The sequence below is a fragment of the Tenrec ecaudatus genome, chromosome 4 (assembly GCF_050624435.1).
Source record: "Tenrec ecaudatus isolate mTenEca1 chromosome 4, mTenEca1.hap1, whole genome shotgun sequence".
Lineage (NCBI taxonomy): Eukaryota > Metazoa > Chordata > Mammalia > Afrosoricida > Tenrecidae > Tenrec > Tenrec ecaudatus.
In genome coordinates this window covers 22,197,743-22,216,330 of record NC_134533.1, presented here as the reverse complement: position 1 = coordinate 22,216,330, position 18,588 = coordinate 22,197,743, and the positions used below count along the sequence as shown (strand labels likewise).

General features: G+C 39.6%; 2 pseudogenes; one reads left to right on the top strand and one right to left on the bottom strand.

Annotated features, from left to right (window-relative positions):
• The first annotated feature begins 8,070 nt into the window (after window positions 1-8,070).
• Window positions 8,071-9,403, top strand: LOC142445761 (lys-63-specific deubiquitinase BRCC36-like; annotated as a pseudogene).
• Window positions 9,404-12,517: 3,114 nt separating this feature from the next.
• LOC142445760 (olfactory receptor 4C5-like) lies at window positions 12,518-13,434 on the bottom strand (annotated as a pseudogene).
• Window positions 13,435-18,588: the final 5,154 nt, after the last annotated feature.

The window sequence follows — 18,588 nt, the reverse complement described above, 5'->3', positions numbered from 1 at the left end:
AGCTATCTTGAGCTACTTTCTTGATTCTATAAGTTTTTTTAAATGCAAAGTTAATTAATGCATTAGCCAGGTTAAGCTGTGTTGTGCTGTGGCAACAAATGGACCCAACCATCACTGTGTCTTACCAAATAAAACTTTCTTTCCTTCTCAGACAAAATCCACTCTAATTTTAGAGATTATTACAGCAGCTGACTGCCATGTAATTATTTATCAATCCAGGTTGTTTTTTCTGTGTATACCTTCAACTCGTATATGAGGGCTATTACCCCCTCGCCCATGTAAAACAATTCCCAGAATTTTCTTTTCTTTTTTTTAAGTGATTTTATTAGGGACTCATAGAACTCATATCACAATCCATACATACATCAATTGTGTAAAACACATTTGTATATTCATTGCCCACATCATTCTCAGAATATTTGCTCTACACCTATACCCCTGGCATACGCTCTTCAGTTACATCTCCCTCCCTGCTTCCCCTTCCCTCATGAACCCTTGAGAATTTATGTTATTATTTTTCATATCTTGCACCGTCCCACGTCTCCCCTCACTCACTCTTACATTGTCCGTCCCCCAGGGAGGAGGTTATATGTAGATCCTTATACTCTGTTCGCCATTTCCAACAGCCCCCCTTCATCCCTCAGTATCGCAATTCATATCACTGGTCCTGAAGGGATCATCTGCCCTGGTTTCCCTGTGTTTCCATTTCCTATCTGTAAGTGTACATCCTGAGTTCTAGCGTGATTTCTAAAGTGAAATTGGATCATGATGGTGGTGGTAGTGGTGGTGGGGGGAAGCATTAAGGAACTAGAGGAAAGTTGTATGTTTCATCGTTGCTACATCGCACCCTGACTGACTCGTCTTCTCCCAGAGACCCTTCTGTAAGGGGATGTCCAGTGGCCTACAAATGGGCTTTGGGTCTCCATTCCACACTCCCACCTCATTCATAATGATATGATTTTTTTGTTCTGCTGATGCCTGATACCTGATCCCTTAGACACCTCGTGATTGCACAGGCTGATGTGCCTCTTCCATGTTGGATTTGCTGCTTCTGAGCTAGATGGCAACTTGATTACCTTCAAGCCTTTAAGATCCCAGATGCTATATCTTTTGATAGCCGGGAACCATTAGCTTTCTTCAACACATTTGCTTAGGTACCCATTTGTCTTAAGCAATTGTATCAGGGAGGTAAGCACACAATGATATGACTTTTTTGTTCTTTGATGCCTGTTAACGGATCCCTTAGGCACTTTGTGATCATGTAGGCTGGTGTACTTCTTCCATGTAGGTTTTGTTGCTTCTGAGTTACATGGCTGCTCGATTACCTTCAAGCCTTTAAGACGCCAGATGCTGTATATTTTAGTAGCCAGGCACCATCAGCTTTCTTCATCACATTTGCTTATTCACCCTCTTTGTCTTCAGCGATTGTGTCATGAAGGTAAGCGTCATAGAATACCAGTTTAATAGAACAAAGTATTTTTGCTTTGAGGGAGTACTTGAGTGTACTCCAATGTGTATCTAGTACATTAGTACTAAACCTGTAAATATATGCACATAGATCTATTTACCTATCCTCATAAATAGATATACTTACATATGTACATTCCTTTATTTAGACCTCTATAAATGTCGTTTGTCAGAGGAAGCCAGCCCCTAACACATCATTACGGGTCCGGTAGGCACAATTGTACAGCAATAATAAGTGAAGATCATAGTAAAGTTACAGAGAACATTAGAGATTGAAGAGAAGTATTGAAATAAATGGAGTCAGACACAATTTATGTTAGCATGCTCACCTCAGCCCCGTTTGGTGGTCCACGTGGAGGAGAGAGAGATTTTAATGCTAGCCCAGGCTTTTTGTATTCTCTGGGGACATGCAAGCCCCCTAATTACAGGTGAGGACATACATCACAGGAAGGGGCTGTGCTATAGTTTATACAGTAATGAGAGGGGGTGGTCTAGGAACATACATGCAATAGGAAGAGGAGGGATTGGGGTTATACATGTGACAAGATGGGCAGATCCTAGATTCAAGTTGGCAGCCTAGCCTTAGTCATCCTTGGGTGGGTTTGACCTCTCTGATGTCTCCTACAAGGAAACAGACAACTACTAACCTTATCAGAAGGGAGTGGGCCATATTTGTTGTGGGATAAACAGTGGTCACTCCTTGCGCTAGATGGTTGATAGCTCTCAGGGAGAATAACCCCTGACCTACTTCTGATGACCTCCAAGTGTATCATCATTCGCAAGCAGTTGGGCATATATTTGGGGGAGACAGCTTGGGAGAAATACTTCTGTATCCCACAGTCTTTTGCCTCCTAGCTCTTTCCTCTATTTCCATTGACTTTCTCTTGTCCCACTATCATGCTCAGTCTTCATTTGGCTTTCAGTAATTTCTCTTGGTTAAATTACCCTTGATCACATCCTACCAGGCCTCCTACACACTCCTCACCACTGATTTGGATCATGTGTTGTTCCCTTGTCCCTGGTTTTGTTAACACCACTACCTTTTCCCCTACCTACTTCTCTCCCATCTCCTCCCGGAACTGTTGGTCCCATTGTTTTCTCCTCCAGATTGATCCAGCCTATCTTATTTAGACATATCTGTAGAGATACTAACATGCACAAAAACAAGACAGAGCAAAACTGAGCAACAACATAAAACAAAACAACAACCACAAGCCAATGACAAAAAAGCAAAACAAAACAGAAAAAAGAAAGAAAAGCTTGTAGCTAATTCTAGGATTGTTTGTTGGCCTTTAGGAGTGTTTTCAATCCAGTCTGTTGGGGCACCATGCCCTGGTCCCAATGTCCACCTTCAGCATTCCCTGGGGACCTCGCCACTCCGTTCCCTTGCTGTTCTTTTGCACCCACTTATTGTTTTGCATCAGTGTGGCGGGATCAGATCTGGCTCAATTACCACATTGTGTCACCAGTGTTGTCCCCTGAAGGGATATGGCTCAGTGAGGGACATTGTGTTTCATAGTGGGACTGGCCATGAGATTCTAGACATCCTTTGGGGACAATCTGGGGAGCAAAGATTTTTCCAAGACTTTGTCAGTGTCTTCCAAGTTCTTGAATTCACTGGAGAACAATCCTTCATAGTACTGTGTAATTATCCTTTTGGTTTCATTAGGGTCTGTTGTAATGTCCCCTCTCTCATCCCTCATTCTTGCTATTGAAATTTGTTCCCTCCTTTCTTTGATTAGGTTTGCCAGCCATGATTTTTATTATTTCTTTTCTTTTGCTATTAGTGGGATTGTCCTGCTGACTCTGCTCCAGTTGTTGCAAATTTTGTGCCAGCATATCAATCATGTCTCTCTTCCTTTCTCAGGAGTGCATGTATTGCTATGAAATTTTCTCTGATAACTGCCTTTGCTGTTTCCCAAAAGTTAGGTTTGTCACTTCCTCATTTATGTTGGTTTCTAGAAATATCCAAATTTTATCTCTGATCTGTGTCAGTACGCACACCTTTTGCAACAGAGAGTTATTCACCCTCCAATTGTTTGCTCTTGTTTTCTTCGTCTTCCTTTTGTTGATTTCCAGTCTTATGGCACAGTGGTCAGAGAGACAGGTCTGTATGATATCAATGCCTTAAATTTATGTAGAGTCCCCTTATGCCCCAGCATGTAGTCTATCTTCGAATATGTGCCATGCGGGCTTGAAAAGAATGTGAATTTTTGTGTTTGATTAAAAGCTCTGTAAATATCTATCAGGTCAAATTTTCTAATTGTAGTGCTTAGATCTCTAACCTCCTTGTTGAGTTTCTTTCCCTGTGATCGATCTTTATCAGAGAGGGGTGTGTTGAAGTCACCCAATATATTTGTTGAAGCTGTGATTTCTTTTTTCAACTTTTGGAGTGTTTGGTTGATGTATTCAGCTGGTCTCTCATTTGGGGAATATATGTTTGCAATGCTTCGTGGTTCTTTGTCTACTATTCCCATGAGCATTATATAGCGTCCCTCCTTATCCCTTTTCATGGTTTGCACTTTGAGGTCAATTTTATCCGAGATTAGGACTGCAACCCTTGCTCTTTTTGAATCGCTCTTTGCTTGGTATGCCTTTCTCCAGCCTTTGATTCTCAGTCTATTTTTGTTTGTAGCATTGAGATGTGTCTTATGTGGGCAGCAGATTGCTGGTTTGTGTTTTCTAAGCCAGTCAGCTAGCCTCAGTCTTTTAATGCCTGAGTTCAGGCCATGGATATTTGGGGTTATTTTCTTCATCTCCAGACTCTGATTTCTTCTTGGCATTGTGTGTTTTCCTAACTTCCTTTGTTATTAGTGTGTTGTGCGCACACGTGTGTGTGTGTGTTTCATTCTTGACTTCTTTCCATCCTTAAGCCCATGCTATCTTGGGTTCTCTTTTCGCTTTGTTGCCTGATGGGTGAGGTGGTTCTATGTGGTGGTCTCTTATTTATGCTTGGTGAGTGTTGTTCTTCTGCCCATACTGGGTCGGCAAGGATCTTTTGTAGGGCTGGGTTTCTTCTAACACATTCTTTGAGTTTTTCCTTATCTGGAAACTCTTACTTTTTCATCTATATTGATCAATTATATGGCTGGGTAGAGTATTTCTGTGTTTGCATTGTTTTCCTTCAAACTTTGGAATATTATTTCATTCTCTGCTCTTTTTTCATAGTTTCTGCTGATGAGCTTGTGAAGATTCGTATTTGGGAACCTTTATATGTGACTGCTTGATTTTCCGTAGCTGCTCTCATGATTTTCTCCTTTTCCTCAAAGTTGAATAGTTTAACTATTATGTGCCTTGGTCACTTCTTCTTGGGATTTAGTCTAGTTGGTGTTCTTTCAGGCTCCTGAAGGTTTGCCTGGTTTTCAACTATTAAGCTGGGGAAGTTTTCCTCCAAGAATTTTCTTACTCTTGTTGCAGATGACTTCTTTGTTGTGTCTTCCTCTGGTAATCCAATCATTCTATTGTTGTTCCTCTTCAGAGCATCGGACATAGCTTTTAGGTTTTCTTCAGCTTCTTTCCACACAGCACTGACCTTGTAAGCTGTGTTCTGTATCACAACAATTTATGTAGCAGTTTTCCTGAGCAGGAAACAAAAATTCACAGCTGCACACTGTTCTCTTAAATAAGCCTTCATGAAAAAGGTTTGTATGAAACTGCTGATATGAAAAATTCACTGCGATCGCAAAGTACCTTCCAAGCCTATGCCACTGGGTGCACTAACTCAGAGAAAATTGGGCGATGCTTGCTTAATGGGAGAAACACACACTGTGAAGCTCTGTCCAGCAGAGCTTTATCTGTTTTTTTTTTATGTACCCCCTTGTATATGCAGGACTGTTCTAGGAAGCAGAGCATGATTATTTACTGAACGTTCACTGTCAATTAAAGCCCTATGACACAGTTTTGCTTTAAAACACATGGGTATCATCATGAAGCAGAATTGACTCCATATTCACCTTTTATTTCTTTGTTATTGCATAATCAACATAAGATACAAAAATCATATCATTGTAAATGTGGGTGAGTGCACAGTGGAGACTCAAAGCCCATCAGTAGCCAACCGGACACCTTCTTACTGAGGATTTGTGGGAGGAGATGAGCCAGTCAGGGTGCAGGGCAGCAGCGATGTAATATAATTTTCCTCTAGTTCTTAAATACTTCCTTCCCCCACTATCATGATCCCAATTCTACCTTACAAATCTGGCTAGATCAGAGGATGTACATTGGTACAGATAGTAACTGGAAGCACAGGGAATCCAGTGCAGATCACTCCTTCAGGACCAGTGGTGAGAGTGGCAATGCCTAGAGGGTGGAGGGAATGTGGGGTACAAAGCGGGAACTGATTATAAGAATCTACGTATAGCTTCCTGCCTGTGGGAGGGAAAGCAGAGAAGAGGGCAGGGGGAGACGTCAGACAGTGTAACATATGACAAAATAACAACAATTTATGAATTATGAAGGGTTCAAGAGGTAGGGGGAGTAGGGAGGGACAGGGAAAGTGAGCAGCCAATATTGAGGGCTCAGGTAGAAGGCAAATGTTTTGAGAATGATTATGGCAACAAATGTACATATGCGCTTGATACAGCTGATGTATGTATGCATAGTGATAAGAATTGTATGAGTCCTCAATAAAATGATTTAAAAAAGATACAGTAGAGGAACAGCAAAAATGAAGAAAATCCTTCATAAGATGGAGGATTAGTTTTAGTTCCTTAATGCTTGCCCCACCACCCCACCACCCACCCAACTATCATGAACCCAATTATACCTTATAAATCTGACTAGAGAACATATGTACACTGGCACAGATAAGAGCTTGCAACACAGGGAATGCTGGGCAAATAAACCCCTCATGACCAATAATGAGAGTAGCGACTAAAATTTCAACAAGGAAAATAATCTAGTTAAATTGGGTAGAGGGCATGAAATCGTTACTTCATGACAGAACATATTCAGATGAACAAACATATAAAGATTGTTTTTGTGATGACTAATCACTAGAGTGATGTGAATTAAAACAATGAGCTGAGATTGAAGAGAAGAAGAGAAGAGGGATAAGACTTCAGATGTATCACTTCACCCTGGCCAGAAAACAAAGTTAGAAAAAGCAAAACAGGAAACCACAAATTCGAGTGAGGATGTGAAGAGACTGGCAACATCTTTCTCTGGTGGTAGGAGTGCAAAATGGTGCAGTCGCTATGACAAGCAGCACCATGCTTCCTCAAAGACTGGATAGAGAAATACCACAAAGTTCTGCAATCCATCTACTCTGTGTGTTCGCTAAATTCATAAGATCTGAAACATAAATAGCTATACACATGACATGAGAACATTATTCACAATAGCAAATATATGGAAACAAAATACATGAACTCAGTGGAAGAATGGATAAATAAACTATCCTATATACACACAATGGAATACTACAAATTCGTGAAAAATATAATGATGAATCTGTAAAACACTTGAGACATGGATTGACCTGAAGGACTTTAGTCTGAATGAAATAACCACAGAAGGACCAATATCGCATGAAACCATTCTGAGAATTTAAGAGAATATTTTCACGCTAAAAGGAACATTCTTTGATCATGTCAAGTGGGGTAGGATGCAGAGGGAAGGTTACAGGTAGACACATATTAGCTTTGTTGAAAATAAATGCATTAGACACTCAGAATGAAATGAGCAAAAAATATGACGGAGGCAGAAAAAACAGTAGGAAACACGGGAGAATTAAAGATAATAAAAGGAAATACTGTTATATATACAATCTTGTGGTAACTTTGGTCTATGGTTACATGTACAGACAAACACAAGCAGGCTGAATGGTTGTAGGAGAATAGGAGTATACCCACATGTATATACACATATGATAGGCTATATGTACATGGGTATTCACTGAGGGACTATGGTGTGGTGGTAATCATGAATCAGCACTACAGTTTCTCTGGGGGATTTGTGATTGAGATGAGGCTTTCAATATCCTAAATATTACAGCTTGAGAATCCACTCAGAGCAGCTCTATTATTCTGTCGTGTAGGGTCATTATAGTTAGAATTGACTTGGTGTCAGTGTAAGTAATCTTTGTTGCAGAAATATCTATGAAAGTAGTGGAGCATACAGGGGACAAAGTTATGAAAAGTTTTTAGACATAACCAAATACTATGAGAGAAAAAGTCACTTGGCCTGTGGGTTCAGGATGAAATCTCAGGAGACACCTAGATCAAAATTTCATAATACATTCCACAAAGAAAAAGTTCTACCTTCTATTTTGGTGAGTAGGGAATGGGGTCTTACACGCTCATTAGAAGAAGTGTCTGCAATATAATTATTAGTCTCTGTGTCAGCAGGAAAGAAGAGTGATGAAAATTAAATGCACATAAAAACAATTAGTCCAATAGTGTAATCAACTCCACAAAGGACAGTCTCCAAACTACGAGATCAGAAAAACTAGGTAGTGCCAGCTACAGCTACACTTTCTCTGAAAGAGATAACATCAGAAAGTCTTGAATGGAATAGGATAAAAATGTGGAATAAAGCTCAACACCATAAAAAAAAGACTACTGTCATTGGTAAGACAGAGAGCCTGCTGGATTCTCCAAGACTATGGCCTTTAGTTATCCTTCAGGTAAGGAACTGAACTCAACCACACGGCTCAATTTCAGTAAAACAATGTTTTTGTTGTTGTTAGGATCCCTGAGATGGTTCTGACCCATAGCAACACTATGGATAACAAAATCAGCGCTGCTTGGCCCTAGGCCCTCTTCACAGCATGCCTACGTTTCAGCACATTGTTGCCGTCACAGTATCAATCCATCTTCTTGAGAACCTTCTTTATTCTCAGTGCCCCTGTACTTTACCAAGCATGATGACCTTCAGAGACTAGTCTCTCTTGACAAAATGTCCAAAGTATGTGAAGTGAAGTATCTCCATCCTTGCCTCTTTTGTCAGTCCATTTACTTTCAATATTCTTTACCACCATCATAATTCAAATGCTTACTTTCTTCTTAGATCATTTTTATTCAATCACCAACTTTCACATGAAGAGACAGGTGACACAGGCTGTGCACAGAGCACAGAGGAGGAAGAGCAGGTGTTGGGCTGTGCATCCAGGGGTTGAATGATGACATGAGGAGTGATTCAAAATTTGCACCTACTGGAATGGAATTATGGTGAAAAAGTTGGAACTGAGATGGTTGTTCAGATTCGTTTTGTCATTATCTTGCGATGTTCTGATAAAAGGAAGGACCAAGTGGAGAGTTCTTCAGGCAATTGTCTGAAGCCTCAAGAGAGGCAGAGAGATTGGCTGAACTCACAGGTCACCCCATTAGGTTGTGGGCTGGTGCCGTTCTCATCCTCATATCAGTGTTTGACCTTCTCATGTAGATGTTTGAACACAAACCATGTACCAGATGAAGAACCAGCTCTAGGACTGAGACTTTTCCTGTCTTATTAAAGATAGAAACACCAAGACTGGATGAGTGCTCGACGCTTGCTCCCAATCCATACAGGCCCAGAGGAGCTCTGCATGGCTTCAAGTCCATGGGACTTCAGCAGCTCGGTCCAGCACATCTCCATGGAGGGCCAGAAGGAAGAGGATGGTATGAGAGAATTGAAACCCCAATCTACATTGTGTTTCTTGTCACCATTGGGAAAGATTGCCTTGAATCAAAAGTGGAATTACTCAAGATCATATGCCAGGAGATGCATACAGATGTGTCTTACACATCTGGACTCAATGACTAAGTTCAATAACAATTTCCTGTTTACTAAGAACCTGTGCATTCAGATGTTCATAGTCAGTGGGCTTCTCCTGCACTGTTTGGAGGACATACTGGAGCAAGATCAATAGCTTTTACAGCAGTTTCAACAACAACAACAACAACAACAAAATAGTATAAAAGAAGAGCTTATGCAAGAACTTTCTTTCCCAGAATAAGGCAAGAGATGAAATGCGGAAAGACAAAATACCCAGATGTAATATTAATTTTAATAAATCAGTTTTGAAGATGTACAAAGATGGAGGACTCATATTAAGCTAATTTCAAGACTTATCATTAGGCCACATTAATCAAGGCAGTGCTGGCAGCGCACGGACACTGAGAAACAGACCAATACAAATATAGCCAAAAGCAATTAAATAGCGGAAGGATCTCCTTTTTGACAAGTGAGCATCCATAGACCCCCTTCGTGAATATGAACTTCAACCTAAACCTCCTCCATTTCATAAAAATTTCTCAAAAGGAATTGTGAAATAAAAGGCTGTTGAATTTTTAACAGAAAACCTGGATCTATCAAACACTGCTGATGGGAATCTCACACGGTATAGACACTCTAGAAAGGAATTTGGAAATGTCTTTTAAAGTTAAACATACACTTGTCATGTGACTCAGTAATTATGCTCCTTCAAATTTATCTCTTAAATGAAAGGCCGTATTTGCATAAAAATGTGCATATGAATTTTTAAACCACTTTCTTTGTAAAAGCCCCAAACTGGAAACAAGCCTTGTAGGAATGAAGAACAGATGAGTGGTTGTCAGAGAAAAGGCTGATGGGGGCACGGCTATGAAAATGCATTCCTTTATGGTTATGGAACCGATCTGTATCTTGATGTAATTACACAAGGCTGCACTGTGTTAAAAGTGCATAGAACAAAGTGTTCTTGAATTGAGTAAGTGCTTGAGTGGAGGCCCAATGTCCATCTGGTGCCTTAGTACTAAATCTATAAATATATGTACATAGGTCTGTTTCCCCTACACTCATATCAATATATTTATATATATACATTCCAGTCTTTGGACCTCTACAAATACCCTTTGTCACTTAGTTCTTTCTTCAATTTCCTTTTACTTTCCTCTTGTCCCACTATCATACTCACCCTTCATTTGGGTTTCAGTAATTTCTCTCAGTTACCTTGTCCTTGCTGAATCCCTACCAGGCCACTCACACCCCCCTTGTTACTGATTTTGGATCACTTATTGCTCTGCTGTCCCTGGATTGGTCAGCACCACCTACTTAGCCCCCTCCTCCACCTCTCCCGTGTCCCCCTGGAACCATTGGTCCCATTGTTTTCTCCTTCAGACTATTCATCCAGTCTATCTCATCTAGATAGATCTGTAGAGATAATAATATGCACCAAAAACCAAGTCATATCAAGATAGGAAATGAGTGAGAACATAGCTATGACAATAAAAAAGGAAACAAATTACACATAGAAGAATAAATTATTAAAAGAAACATAAAAAGAAAGAAAAACCTGTAAATATATCAAGATCTGATTTTTGATCTCTAGGCATGTCCTTCAATCAGGTCCAATGGGGTACCATGCTTTGGCCTCAGAGTCTGTCCTTTGTACTCCCTCAGGGGCTCCCTGCTCTGCTCCCATGGTTGCTCTGTCACATGCTTTTAGTTGCTTGCCTCAGTGTCACAGGATCAGTCTGGGCCAGTCCCGGCCCTGAGTCTCCAGTGTTGTCCTCCTTAGGGCTCTGGATGCACACCTTCCTGACACAATTGCTGAAGAAAAATGTGTGCATAAGCAAATGTGTTAAAGAAAGCTGACGGTGCCCGACTATCAAAAGATATAGCTTCTGGGGTCTTAAAGGCTTGAAGATAAACAAGAGGCCATCTAGCTGAGAAGCATCAGAGCCCACTTGGAAGAAGCACACCAGCCTGTCTGACCAAAAGTTCAGAAGGGACCAGTTATCAGACATCAAAGAACTAAAAATCATATCAATGGGTGTCCACCTCCCTGATACGATGAATGAAGACAAACGTGTGCATAAGGAAATGTGGTGAAGAAAGCTGACGGTGCCCAGCTATCAAAAGATACAGCATCTGGAGTCTTAAAGGCTCGAAGATAAACAAGTGCCATCTAGCTGAGAAGCAACAAAGACCACATGGAAGAAAAACACCAGCCTATATGACCCTGAGCTGTCAAAGGGATCAGGTATCAAGCATCAAGGAACAAAAAATCATATCATTGAAAATGTGGGTGAGTGCAGAGTGGAGACTCAAAGCCCACTGGTAGCCAACTAGACATCCATTACTGAAGGGTTATGGGGAGGAGATGAACAAGTCAGGATCCAGGGTAGCAATGATGAAACATATAACTTCCCTCTATTTCTTAAATGCTTCCTCCCCCCTAGCCACCCCCATTATGATCCCAATTCTACCTTACAAATCTGGTTAGACCAGAGGATATACATAGGTACAGATAGCAACTGGAAACACAGGGAATCCAGGACAGATGTCTCCTTCAGGACTAGTGGTGAGAGTGGCGATGCCTGGAGGGTGGAGAGAATTTAGCGTAGAAAGGGGGAACTGATTACAAGAATCAACGTATAGCCTCCTCCCTGGGGGAGGGACAGCAGAGAGAGGAAGGCAGGGGGAGACGTCGGACAGTGTAATATATGACCAAATAATAATTTATGAATGATAAGGCTTCCTGAGGTAGGGGGGAGTGAGGGAGGGGGAAATGAGCAGCAGATATTAAGGGCTCAAGTAGAAGGCAAATGTTTTGAGAATGAAGATGGCAACAAATATACATATGTTCTTGACACAATGGATGTATATATGGATTGTGATAAGAATTGTAAGAGCCCCCAATAAAATGATTATTTTTAAAAAGTGCATAGAACAACCTGTATACACACAAAAATGAATGCATGTAAAATCTAGTGAAACTGAATAAGGCTATTGTCTAGTTAGCAGTCTTGTACCAATGTAAGTTTTAAAACTTTGAACTTGTTCTGTAATTATGCAGAGCTTTCCTATTGAAAAAAACTAGGCAATGAGTAGAAGACACACATTGTACTATCTTTGCAACATCCTGAATATCTATAATTATTACAAAATAAAAAGGTATGAGTATTAAATTTAAAAAGGTATAGGAACTAAAAAAATAGGAACAATAAAGATACCAGATGCCAAGGAGAACAAAATGTGTTCAACTCACAAATCAAGAACACTATTCTAGCATTAATTCAAGACCACTATTCTAGAATGAGTCAGCGTTGTATTAAAATATGAGTAGATGTTGCTTTTATCTTCTGTATTATGCTGGATATTTACTTAAGATTATTCTGTGACTCCAGAGCTTCCTCATTGCATTTTTCACCTCTGCATTTCTGAGGGTGTAGATTAGAGAGTTTAACATGGGGTGACCGTAGTATAAAACACAGCCACTGCTTTGTCAATGGGGAAGGTGACTGTGGGTCAAAGGTACACAAATATGCAAGGTACAAAGTATAAGGTGACTACGGTAATATGGGATGTACAGGTGGAAGGAGCCTTCTGCTGTCCTTCAGGCTGTGACATCTTAGGGAGCAAAGAATGAGGACGTGGGAGGTGATCAGAAAATAGAAAATGAGCATGCACATCAGTCCACTGTTGGCAGCAACAAAGAGTCCAAAGGTGTGTGTGTCAGTGCAGGAGAGTTTTAGTAGAGGGAAAAGATCACAGACAAAATGGTCTATGGCATTGGGACCAAAGAAGGGCAATCAGACCATAAAAAGAACTTGAATCAGACCATGAAGGAGTCCTCCAAGCCAGGGCCACCAGGAGACCACATATGTGTCGGTTCATTGTGGTCATATAGTGCAGGGGTTTGCAGATGGCCACGTAGCGGTCATAAGCCATCACCGTTAGAAGAAGGATCTCCACTCCTCCAAAGAAATGCTCTGTGAAGAGCTGAGTCATGCACTCACGGAACAAGATAGTTTTCTTTTCAGCCAGTAGGTCAATCATCATTTTCAGGGCTCTCATAGATGTGAAGAGTTCACCTGTGATAGACAGGAATGAAAGAAAAAAAATACATGGGGGAGCCCAGGGCTGGGCTGGTGGTGACGGTCAGGACAATGAGTAGGTGAGCAGGTAGATGATTGCGAACACAGTGAAGAGGAGTCTCTGCACATCCGGGTCCTGTGTCAGGCCGAGCAGACTGAATTTTGTCACATTGTTCTCTCTCGTCATGCATCCAGCGTGGCGTTTGGATATTGGTTTGCTTGCAAATAATAAAAGCATTTTAATGATGACAGATGTATGCTAATTAAATGGAATAATTTTATTCAGCGTTGTTTGTTTCCGGTATGACTGATGGAAAACCCGAGCTAAACCCAGTTGGAGTGTAGGTTTGGTGACCTAATGAATATATCGGACCCTGGTGGTGGAGTCGTTACTCCTCGGGCTGTGATGAACATGATTTGCAGTTTGAAACCACCATCAGCTCCTCAGAAAATTTGGGTTTTCGACACCCGTAGACAGTTGCAGCCTTAGAAACCCACAGGGGTTGCTAAGAGTGAGCTTGGACTAGATGGCAGTGAGTTTTGTTTGGTTTGGTTTTGGGTGTTCTTATACACATACATTTGGGCATTCACATTCATATACCCCTTTTATACCTATGCACACACCCACACGTAGACCTACATACAGCCACACCACAAATACACAAATGCAACTCATACCTGTGTTTCCACACACTCATACACATACTTTCAAATACACACATATGCACAGTTATTGGCCAATGAATTGACTTACATGCACACAAAAGCATACACATGTGCACTCGGAGAGGATCACACATTTACATAGAATAACACACATAGACTTAAACACACATATGTGTGATTTATGACCATTGACATGCATGATGCCTTTTCTGTGACTATGCTTGGGTAGGCCCTATTTAAGCCATTGCTCAAATATTTTCACCCCTAGAATAACAGGAATAAGGGGCACCCACAGAGAGGAGCAGGATCTTGAATTCATGAAAATCCTCTGAGCTCATCCCTGTTTCAGTTACGAATGCTGCTGAGGCAAACTTGTTAGAGGGGGAATACAACTCAGCAGGTGAGTTTAATTTCAAATTAGAAATTAGTCATATTTCCAAATGAACAGAACTGAAAACACGTTTGAGGCTATTATGGAAGTTAAATGTATGAGCTTCTTCTACATATAAACATAACTTCATAAGAATAGCATAGTTTTGTCTTTAATATTATAAATTATCCAACACATCTGGAATAAAGAATACCTGAAGGTGATAAGTTAGAAACCAGGATGCAAAACATCCCAAATTATTTCAAACTTGTCCCACTTCTATCGCATTTGGATTTCAAACGTCAATTTAAGAAATATCCACTGCCTCTGTCCAGAAAACAGAGTTTTAAATTGTGGGGAAAGGAAGCACCACAATTCATTGGGCAGAGCATGCTGGTCAGGTGTCAGTAGGAAGAGCGTGGATTGCTGTGTATTTTTTCCCTTAGGATATGGACCCTGACATTAATGATAATGATATTCTTCAATTACTCCATACTCTTCCTACTTCCTCCAGTTTATCTGAATCAGCTTGTTGGACACTGTTGTGGTTTTTAACTGTTCTATGAATGAAGACACACATCTACAAAGGTTACTAATTAGTGATTGTGATACTAATGATGTTTTTCCCATATGCTTCCAAATTATTGATAAAAGATAAAAAGTTGAGCATATCAGATATATAATTTGTATCCTTAAAATCTTTACCTATTGTAATACAGAGGCAGTTAGTTTATTCTGCCAACCTGGCCGATAAACCCATGTGGGATTCATTAAAAGGCAGAGGGATAAATGGCTCAGTGAACCTCACGTCGTCATTCTCGGGTTTCTTGCTTTGCGATGGTCTGACCAGGGTGCAGTTCCCTGCTTCAACTTGCAAAGCTGACTTCCTGCCAGACATCCCCAAGGAGAAGCCACATGGACCTACCCCGCTCCAGTCCTGGGTGCTGGACCAGCCGTGTGGAGACCTCTGCCAGCGCTGAGATGCTTACACATGCACTAATTCAGCTTTCCTCCTTCAGTTGGCATCATAGTGTGTGCTTTGTGAGATGGAGGAAGACTTTGTGGATTGGTGTTGGACATATGGGTTAATGGCTTAATGTTTGACTTGTGGGCTTTGGCAGCAGTGGGTTGGGATGTTTTCTTTATGTGCACTTAGCCTTTATATAAAACTCTCTCTTATACAAGAGTTTCTGTTGATTTGTTTCTCTAAAGTACCTAGAATAAAACAAATACTAAGATAGAAAATCAGTGAAACAAGCGCTCAATTCAAGAGGATAGAAAAACAACCAGTTATATTTGAGTTCAATAATGAATACATAAGACAAAAGAAAAGCATACTTTGTAAATAAATTCAACATCTTTTGGTTTCAGATTAAAAACTGCTGATAAACCTGATGAATAGAGTTGAAGATGTTAAATATTAAGGTGAGTCAATTTAAAAAATATTAATTTTAAAGAATATCTAAAATATTAATAAGTATAAAGTGAGTAAAACAACACATTTGAAAATTAATTTATAGTCATTTTCTTAATAAAGCAAAAAGTAGGAAAAGAAAAAACAAAATTTATATAACACATGTATTAGAGACTTAAAATGAAGCATAAATCTGCTCATGAGCTTCAGCACGCAGTGTGATAGGTAAGTCCTAACCTCTGATGAGGAAGGGCACATCAAGCTAAAGATGCAGTGACTTGAAACATAAGATAAACGTGATGGAATTATTGTATATAAAGACATGGATTTAAAAAGATAAATATTACAGCAAGTGTGATAAACAACCACTACTCTAGAAATAGCACTTACAAGTAAAATTCTACTCACAGTACTATAAGGATGACAAAGCTACAGAAAAGATAATTCTCAGAAAAAAATAAGCAGGTAAAACAGTTTCCATTGTATTAGTCATCAGAGAAAGGCGAGTTAAAAATAAGGAACTACTTGTATCCGTCAGAGTGAAAGGATTTATGGCAGTTATGTTAAGTAGTATTGTGTTTGTGTGTTAATAGCTAATATTCTAGAAAAGCACTTGACAAAGGGTTTTATACACGAAGGACTTGAAGAACGTGCTGAAGAAAATCAAAGACTGCAGCCTTCTGTATGGATTGTAACTCGATGTAATGAAACGAAAAATCCTCACAATGGGGTCAGCAGACAGTCGCGTGATAAATGCAGAAACAACATTGAAATGGTCAAGGACTCCATTTTCCTTGGATCCACCATCAACATTAATGGAATGCGTGGTCAGGAAATTGAATGATGTATCTCATCGCGCATACCTGTTGTAAAAGACCATTTTGTATTCAAGAGCAAAGCTATCACTTTGAGGACAAAGGTGTACCTGTCTCTAGTCATGGGATTTTCCATCTCATCTAATGCTGTGAAAGTTAGACAACGAACAAAAAAGATCGAAGAACAATTGATGCATTTGATTTATGGTGTTGAGGAAGAATATCGAAACCACCCCGGACTGTCAGAAATTAATTTTCTTGAATGTGATACAACCAGAGTGCTCCTTAGCAACAAAGAAACAAGGCTTAGGGCGTGTGATTAGGATTGGCCAGTGCCTGGAAAAGACATCGTGCTTGATAAAGTGCAGATCAGTGAAAAAGAGGAAGACTCTTGATGAGCTGGATTGTTGCAATGGTTGCAACAATAGCATTAAAATTAACAATAATTGTGAGTATGCCCAGGAGCAGGCAGTGTTTTGCTAGCTAAAAGGTGAAGCCAATTGAACAGTCATTGAATCTAATCATCAATGTGAAGTATTCTCATTTAATTGTTCAAATTATGGTGTGTGCTTCAGGCAGGTGGACACTGAAGCCGTATGAAGAAGTCTTGTGATGTGGAAAATGTTTACACTGGGACATTTTGTGGAAATCAGATATAAAATTGCACATGTATTATGATCTCAGTTGTCTCAACAACTTATATACTTAGAAAAAGTGTACATCAACACATTTTTTATCTGAATTCTGAGATTGAGTATGTTTTTCTTTTCTTTAAACAATTTTAAATTCACATTTTCTATAAAAGGAATATACTACTTTTCCAATGTGTTAAATGATTTAATAAAAATAATTTATCAACACAGGGAATACAAGGCAGATAATCACTTCAGGACCATTGGTGAGAGTGGCGATACTGGGAGGGTGGAGGGAAGGTGGGTTGGAAAGGAGGAACTGATTACAAGGATCTGCATATAACTTCATCCCTGGAGGATGGACAACAGAAAAGTGTGTGAAGGGAGACATTGGATGGGGCCATATATGACAAAATAATAATTTATAAATTATCAAGGGTTCATGAAGATGGAGGGAGTGGGGAGGGAGGGGAAAATCAGGACCTGATGCCAGGGCTTAAGTGGAGAGCAAATGATTTGAGAATGATGAGGGCAATGAATGTACAAACGTGCTTTACACGATTGATGTATGTATGGATTGTGAAAATAGTTCTATGAGCCCCTAATAAAATGATAAAAAATGATTTACCATTGTTTTTAATCTCAGGATTGGGTTTATAGATATTTGGCTGCTTTTTCTTTTTGTCAATTAGGTTTGCTGGTATTTATTTATAAAAATCTATGACTACATGTAAATCAAAATAAAAAAAATTAAGTTAAAGGCTCTATATGTCTTTAACTTTGAATGAAGGTACTAATAAAGAAGTCACATTTATATCTTCTTCTCTGAATAGAATTGAAGAAGAACTTTTAGATTCAGTGGTTCAATGCATTTCTTCTATCCTCTTTTGATTCTTCTTGTGTAATTCAATATTTTGTCCATAGAATATTTTGTAATATTTTCCAAATTGAGGTTTTAAATTTTTCTTAATTTTTGCAGCTTAATATGTGCTGAATTTCCCCTTCCCCTTTGTATTTTTAACTCCAAGTTTTTTACCCATTTCAATACTTTGTCTTCTTCAATCACCCTTTGAAATTTTCTATTCAGGTTTTTCTTCATAATCTCTCCCATTTGCTTTAGCTAGTCAACATTCAAAAGCAAACTTAAGAGTCTTTCTAACATTGTCTTCAATATTTCCTCATCTTTTAAATGACGTTTTGCTTTCTTCATGCATGATGTTCATGTCATCCCACAGTCCATCATGTGTTCTGCAAGTTGCTTTCAGCAAGTCAAATCCATCTTAAGATGTCCTCAAAATTTAGATGGGATCTACTCAAGGTCATATTTTGGTTTTCATGACCTCGTTTTCATTTTCTTCACTTTCAACTTGAACTGACATATAAGTAACACATAATTAACCCCTGACCTTTTTGGGCTGCGGTATTAAGCTTCCCCATTATCTCT